We start from the raw sequence: 7,195 nt of genomic DNA on the forward strand, positions 1-7,195 counted from the left end.
TGGAGGAGTGAGGGGATGAGAGACAGTAGGGGGAGGGGTTGATGGAGATGTCGGCTTGTCGTCATGGCAACCTGATGTCACGTGAAGAATTCAGTCAGCTGTGTTGCCATGGCAACTTCGGGGCTCTGTGCCACGTGCCACTGGGGGCCACAGGGGTCCTTGTCCCGAATTCCCAGGGGGCCCTGCGCACACAACACCATCGCCATGGCAACAGCCAGGGAAAACACATACCCCGAACCCTGAAATCAAGGGAGGTCAGCAGGGGTTCACATGTGATGACAATGATGCTGATGACAATGATTATGACTATGGCGATGATGAAGATGGTGATATGACGATGGTGATGAAGATAGTGAGAGACAGTGACAGTGAAGATGACGGTGATGATGATGATGATGAAGCCGGTGACGACGATGGCGTCGACAATGATAAAGACGACTGTGATGATGGCGATGGCAATGATGCTGAAGACAATGCTTACTACGATGGCGTCGTTCACAGTGACGATGCTGATGAACTGTTAAGAAGATATCGCGACGACGATGAGGGTGCTGATGAGTCACGAGAGCCTCTCTAAACATTCACGTCATGTTTTTCATGTAACCACGTGTCCCTCTGATTTCGTGGCCTTAAAGGCCATGGGGTTGGGGGGGGGGGCGTGCAGGGGGTTTGAGGGGGGGGGCGGTTTAAGCGGCCATTGCTGTGTTCTACCTGGGCCGCATTTATGGCTGAGTAGATCTAGAGGTGGCTGCGCTCGCCATTGAGCCGCTACGCTCGGAGCGTAGCAACTGTTGCGACTTGCCTTGAGAAGTGGGGAGGCCATTATGTGCCTACATCTCCCAGCCCAACGCGATGGAGAAGAGGCGGGGGAGGTGGGGGGGGGGGGCGGCGCTTGTTACTGTTTGCGGGCCTGAGCCAGCGATGAAAAATTCCACATTCCTGTGGTGGGGACCAGTCTATCCGTAAGGTGGGGACTTCCGTTCACTTCCCACAGTGGTACTACTTGTTTTTTTTATCAGCCTCGCTGCGGGCGGCGCGATGGCGGTGAGCGTTCCGTGTAATTGCTCGGGAGCGTCGCGACTGCACACGTGGCCCGTCCATTGTCGGTGCTGTGACGTCACGGGCGCGCGGTGACGTCACGGGCGTACTGTGACGTCACGGCCGTGCTGTTCCGGAGCGCCTGATGTGAATGCAATAACTCCCATGTGCATGGGATCCTTGTTTGACGCTATCAAGATGATGGAAAAAGAAGATGACTGCTCCATTGCCTTCGTGGCGTTCTCTGGCCTAACACTGCTGCGGAGAAAAGGCCACAAAGGAGGCCGTGTCAATCGGTTCCCAGGACAATGCACACGATATTATCGAAGCGCGTTTGTTTGCATGTTTTACCGCAAGCGTGGATGCGTGTGGTGAATGCGGCCTTGATGCCTTGCCGACGATCGGGGTCTATTCGGCGTTTGAACATCTTAACGCCTCCTGTGCTCTTACTGGAACGGGTCAAGCACTATGCTGTTTTTTTTCCATCGGCTCTCCGTCTGGCCGCAGCGCCAGGGTCACGGCGACTCTCGCTGACGTCGATGCGACGACTTTTGACGCTCAAAAGTCGCGTTGCTGTCAGGGCCCATTCGGCCTGAAGGGCGCCCGGCCACGTGGACCGAGAAGTGCCCCCCCCCCACACCGTGTTCATGGCGTCACCGCATGGCCCACCACGCTCACCGCTTCCGATGCGTAGCGCTTCCGCAATTGCTGCCGATTAAACACTTCCGAGGACAAAGCATTATCGTTAGTTCATTCATTCATAATGATCACAATCATATTTTTTGCACGTGTTGGTTATTCACGCTGTCGTTCTTGTAGCGAGCGCACGGATATCGCTAAGGAAGGTGCTGCCGTTGGGTTTCACGGACGCGGTCTGGGGTGGTTTCGCCGTAGGGGGCGATGCTGCTTCTGCTGCCCCTGCTGAGTAATCCCTGTTGAGTAATTCGCGGTGTAATCTTTTTCCAAATCTGTACCGTGACACCGGCGCACAATGGCTCACTCTTTCCGAATGACGGCAGGGGGGGGGATCTTGAACGTCCACTGTGAAGCAGACGGCGCGTAGCATTAGTGCGGTCAATGCAAACTGCAGTATTAACTAGGGCGGCTTGCTGGATTCCAACCACGTAACCCCTGACACAAGCGGCGAACGCCGGGCCGCGTCGCCGCCACCGCGTGTGGGAAATGGTCACGGAATCCGTGCGCGTGATTGTTTTTTTCCTTCTTCCAGGTTTCTCGCCAACGAAGCCTAATTAGGTGCGGCCACAAGGGAATGTTTTGGCTGGGAAGTTAACGCGGGGGACAATCGAGTTGAGTTTGCGTGACCAGGATGAGTCTCGTTTACGTCAACACATACAGTTCATCGTCGTCTCTGATTCATAATTGGTTATTGGGGGTTAGGCCACGCCATGAGCTCACTCAATGTGTGTGGTCATGAACCCTCCACCACCCGACACGGTCAAACATTAATTTGTCACGTGGTGTACAAGCGTGTTAACCACGTGCCGATTATGATCGTTTCGGCTCGGTCGCCCGCCCGCCCGTAAGTTCAAGAGAGCAATCCTGACGGCCGATGTTGTTGAATTAAGAAGGGCAGCGTTTCGCTTGAAACTGCGTCAAGCATCTTCAGGACAAAATGCAGAAAGTCGGAGTAACAATCCAGGAAGTCGGAATCAGGATTCTAATCGATACATCTGGCACACCACGTGACAGTTTCATTTGTTTGGCTATGTCGGAGCGCAAAGAAGTGAATTCGTCATCGTCATCGACGAGCACCTCCGATTATCACGGTTGGCTACATACGATGCGAACGAAGTTCAGCATACGCACACAGGTCGTCATCTCTGCGGGGTCGATAAAGTGAGTACTCGGTGGGTGGGGGGAGGGGCTATGAGGCTGAGACTGCGCGAGCTGTACACGCCGGATGTTACTCGTCACTGTGATTCCTCCCGTATTTATTGTCGGAGCAATAAACGTCCCGTGGACACGGCCCTCGTGCACGCTTCTCGCTCCCCTCGCGCGACTTAACGCACGGTGCCGAGTCGAGAGCACGCCACGTGCACGTAGCACGACCTCGAAGCATGAGCATCCTTGTGCAGAATACAGGTAGCTGTGTAGATGAGAAGACACTGTCGCCTGCACGTACATGAACGTGCCCTCCACGTTACAGATTACAAGTATGCAGTATTTTTTTTTTACACATTCCATCAGCCGCACTGCGTTGTGGGTGTGTTGAATTTCAGCAGCACTTGGTTCAATAGCGGCAAACTGGACCGCGTTCAGACATTCAATGGCTCCGTCAGCAGAATCAGGCTCGTTCGAATCCATCGTTCAATGCAGGTATCATGACGACTGGACACACTTCTCTTGAGGTGGCACTTTATTGGAGACACGGTCACTTGACGTCAGGCAGAGACGCCCACTGCAGCAGCCCCGAATCTCCCGCGCATCTCCCCCTTATATACCGACACGAGGCCACGCCCCCCTTCTCGATCATTCTCGCTGATTGGACGGCCGCTCCACCGCCCTCTTCCGTCACCTGACCACGCCCCCTTCTCGAACATTCCTGTAGCCACCAGTCCCTTCGCACTCACAACTGACTCCCCCTGTCATTACCTCCCGTGGCCACTAGTCCACTCACACCGCGTGCAGGCTCGATTGCCATGACACAAACAAGCACATTCTCCACGAGTTTCGACATTCGGTGCCTTATCAGCATAGACAAACATCCCTCCCCCCCCCCCCGTGGCGCTAACAGACTGTTGGGGAAAGTGCTTTTAGCGAGCGCCTATTAAGACCAAACCCCGCACATCAGGGGATTGGGTGGCCAGCACCACGCCTGGCCACCTTTGTCTACCCAGTGTTAATGTTGACATTGTGCACCAGGTACCCATTTGAGGCTGAGTCGACCGAAGGGGAGGCCCAAGACCGGTTCAGATAATCGTCAACGCGTGTTGGCCGTGAGCGGTGCGGGAACTCGCGTCGCCGGGTTCGTAGCGGAGCGCACTAACCCGCTGCACTGTCGCTCCCCGCAGACGCACACAGAGACAGAGACACAAGCGAGGACAGACACACGCACTCACACGCCCCCAGCAGCCTGTCCAGCTAACACCACCCCCTGTGAGTCGTCCACACCGCCCCCTGTGAGTCGTCCACACCGCCCCTGTGAGTCGTCCACACCGCCCCTGGGATGTAGAGTGGTTGGGTGTAGAGTGGGTGAGTGGTTGGGGTGTAGAGTGGGTGAGTGGTTGGGGTGTAGAGTGGTTGGGTGTAGAGTGGTTTGGTGTAGAGTGGTTGGGTGTAGAGTGGGTGAGTGGTTGGGGTGTAGAGTGGGTGAGTGGTTGGGGTGTAGAGTGGTTGGGTGTAGAGTGGTTGGGTGTAGAGTGGTTGAGTGGTTGGGGTGTAGAGTGGGTGAGTGGTTGGGGTGTAGAGTGGTTGGGTGTAGAGTGGTTGGGTGTAGAGTGGTTGGGTGTAGAGTGGGTGAGTGGTTGGGGTGTAGAGTGGGTGAGTGGTTGGGGTGTAGAGTGGGTGAGTGGTTGGGGTGTAGAGTGGTTGAGTGGTTGGGGTGTAGAGTGGCTGAGTGGTTGGGGTGTAGAGTGGTTGGGGTGTAGAGTGGGTGAGTGGTTGGGGTGTAGAGTGGGTGAGTGGTTGGGGTGTAGAGTGGCTGAGTGGTTGGGGTGTAGAGTGGCGGAGTGGTTGGGTGTAGAGTGGGTGAGTGGTTGGGGTCTAGAGTGGGTGAGTGGTTGGGTGTAGAGTAGGTGAGTGGTTGGGGTGTAGAGTGGGTTAGTGGTTGGGGTGTAGAGTGGTTGGGTGTAGAGTGGGTGAGTGGTTGGGGTGTAGAGTGGCTGAGTGGTTGGGGTGTAGAGTGGTTGAATGGTTGGGGTGTAGAGTGGCTGAGTGGTTGGGTGTAGAGTGGGTGAGTGGTTGGGGTGTAGAGTGGGTGAGTGGTTGGGGTGTAGAGTGGTGAGTGGTTGGGGTGTAGAGTGGTTGAATGATTGGGGTGTAGAGTGGCTGAGTGGTTGGGGTGTAGAGTGGTTGGGGTGTAGAGTGGGTGAGTGGTTGGGGTGTAGAGTGGGTGAGTGGTTGGGGTGTAGAGTGGGTGAGTGGTTGGGGTGTAGAGTGGGTGAGTGGATGGGGTGTAGGGTGGTGAGTGGTTTGGATGTAGAGTGGTTGGGGTGTAGAGTGGTTGGGTGTAGAGTGGTTGAGTGGTTGTTGGGTGGTGGAGCACCAGGCTAGGTCCCCCCATGGCCTCGGTTGTACAAACAGAGAGCTGGAATGCGGTGCCGCCTCAATGGAAATGAAAACACGAGACGGGGCCCGAGGCGGGAGAGACGGGGACTCAGAGAGACACAGACAGAGACACAGAGACACACAGCATGGACACAGCATGGACAGAGATACAAACAGAGACACAGCATGGACAGAGACACAGACAGAGACACAGACAGAGACGCAAAGCATGGACACAGCATGGACAGGGACACAGTCAGAGACAGAGACGCAGAGACAGAGACACACATCATAGACAGAGACACAGACAGAGACACACAGCATGGACAAGGACACAGACACAACATAGACAGAGACACACAGCATGGACAAGGACACAGACACAACATAGACAGAGACACACAGCATGGACAGGCACACAGAGACACGGACAGAGGCAGACAGACCGAGACAGAGGCATGCAGCATCGACAGACAGACACATTGAAACACACACATAGACACAACGACCCACAGACAAACGGACAGAGCGACACGGACGCACTGACAGAGAGACACTGACAGATATGGATTGACAGAGACGCACAGAAGTCGTACACACAGGCTCATGGACAGGCAGACGCGGACAGAGACACATATACACGTGGACAGAGATAGAGAATTAGATACACGCACGGACAGAGATATTCCTATGCCTACAGACAGACACAGAGACAGAGGCACTTTCACAAAAAGGGAGATAGACAAAGATCCCCCGTGTAGCCTTAACAGACTGTTGGGGCAAGTGCTGTTAACGAGCACCCTGTGAAGGCCGGCACTGTGGTACACGAGGGGGTTGGGTGGCCAGCACCACGCCTGGCCGCCTTTGTCTCCCTCGTGGCGATGTTGACACACTGCACCGGGTACTCATTTGAGGCTGAGTCGACCTAGGGGAGGCCCAGGACCGGTTCGAATAATCGTCACCGGTGTTATCCGTGAGCGGGAATCGAACTCGGTTCGCCTGGTTCGTCATCCAGCGTAGCGCTAACCGCCGCACCACCGCTCCCCATGAAAGGCGCACGCACCAACACACACACAGAGAGAAAAACACGCGCTCACGTACAAGCAGAAACACAGGCAGACAGACGGACAAACAAAAACCCAGACATACACACGGGCAGGCTCACAACGGAGGGGGGAGACAAGCACAGACGCACCGACAAACATTCACACGCGAGCAGGCGGACACGCAGACACACACGTAGACGAACGTACACGCAGAGACACAGAAAGATGCACATACACAGAGACACTTTGAAATCGCCTCTCAGCGGCTCCTATCCCCAGCTCGTGTCAAGCCCTGCTCAGCAAGTCAAGAACCGTGTTACACTCTTATCACTCACACCTTTGGCGGTGCCGTTTGTTGCTGGTCGCGTGACGTTTTGGATGCCGTCCATAAATGATACGCGATTTTGGACGATTTTTGACCCCCCCCCCCCCTCTCGTCACACGGCATTACAAAAAGTCAGACCCCCCCCCCCTCAAATATGACGTCACAAAGCTCTGCCCCCCCCCCCAAAATAAAACATGCTTCAAATCGCTATAAACTATTGTCATTGTAGTGCGTATTTAATGTGCCGCTGCACTCTGATGTTGAAGGAGAAAACATTTATTAAAAAGTCTATTTAATTAGGTAGAACGTGTTGTCTATATTTATTTAAAGTTGCGCATTTTGATGTGACGTCACATTCCTCAAACCCCCCCCCCTCGTCACACATCGTCACAAATGTCTGACCCCCCCCCCCCCCAAGGTGCGTGACGTCATTTATGGACGGCCCCTTGGGCGATTGCTCAGTAAGTGTGTTACAAAAAAAAAGTACACAGACGCTCGCGGACACACACAGGCGCCCAGCAAAAAGCGATAACGGAATCACCCTAAGACCATTCCACAT

This window comes from Lethenteron reissneri, chromosome 14 (assembly GCF_015708825.2).
Source record: "Lethenteron reissneri isolate LAM-NWPU_2019-01 chromosome 14, ASM1570882v1, whole genome shotgun sequence".
Taxonomy (NCBI): Eukaryota; Metazoa; Chordata; class Hyperoartia; order Petromyzontiformes; family Petromyzontidae; genus Lethenteron; species Lethenteron reissneri.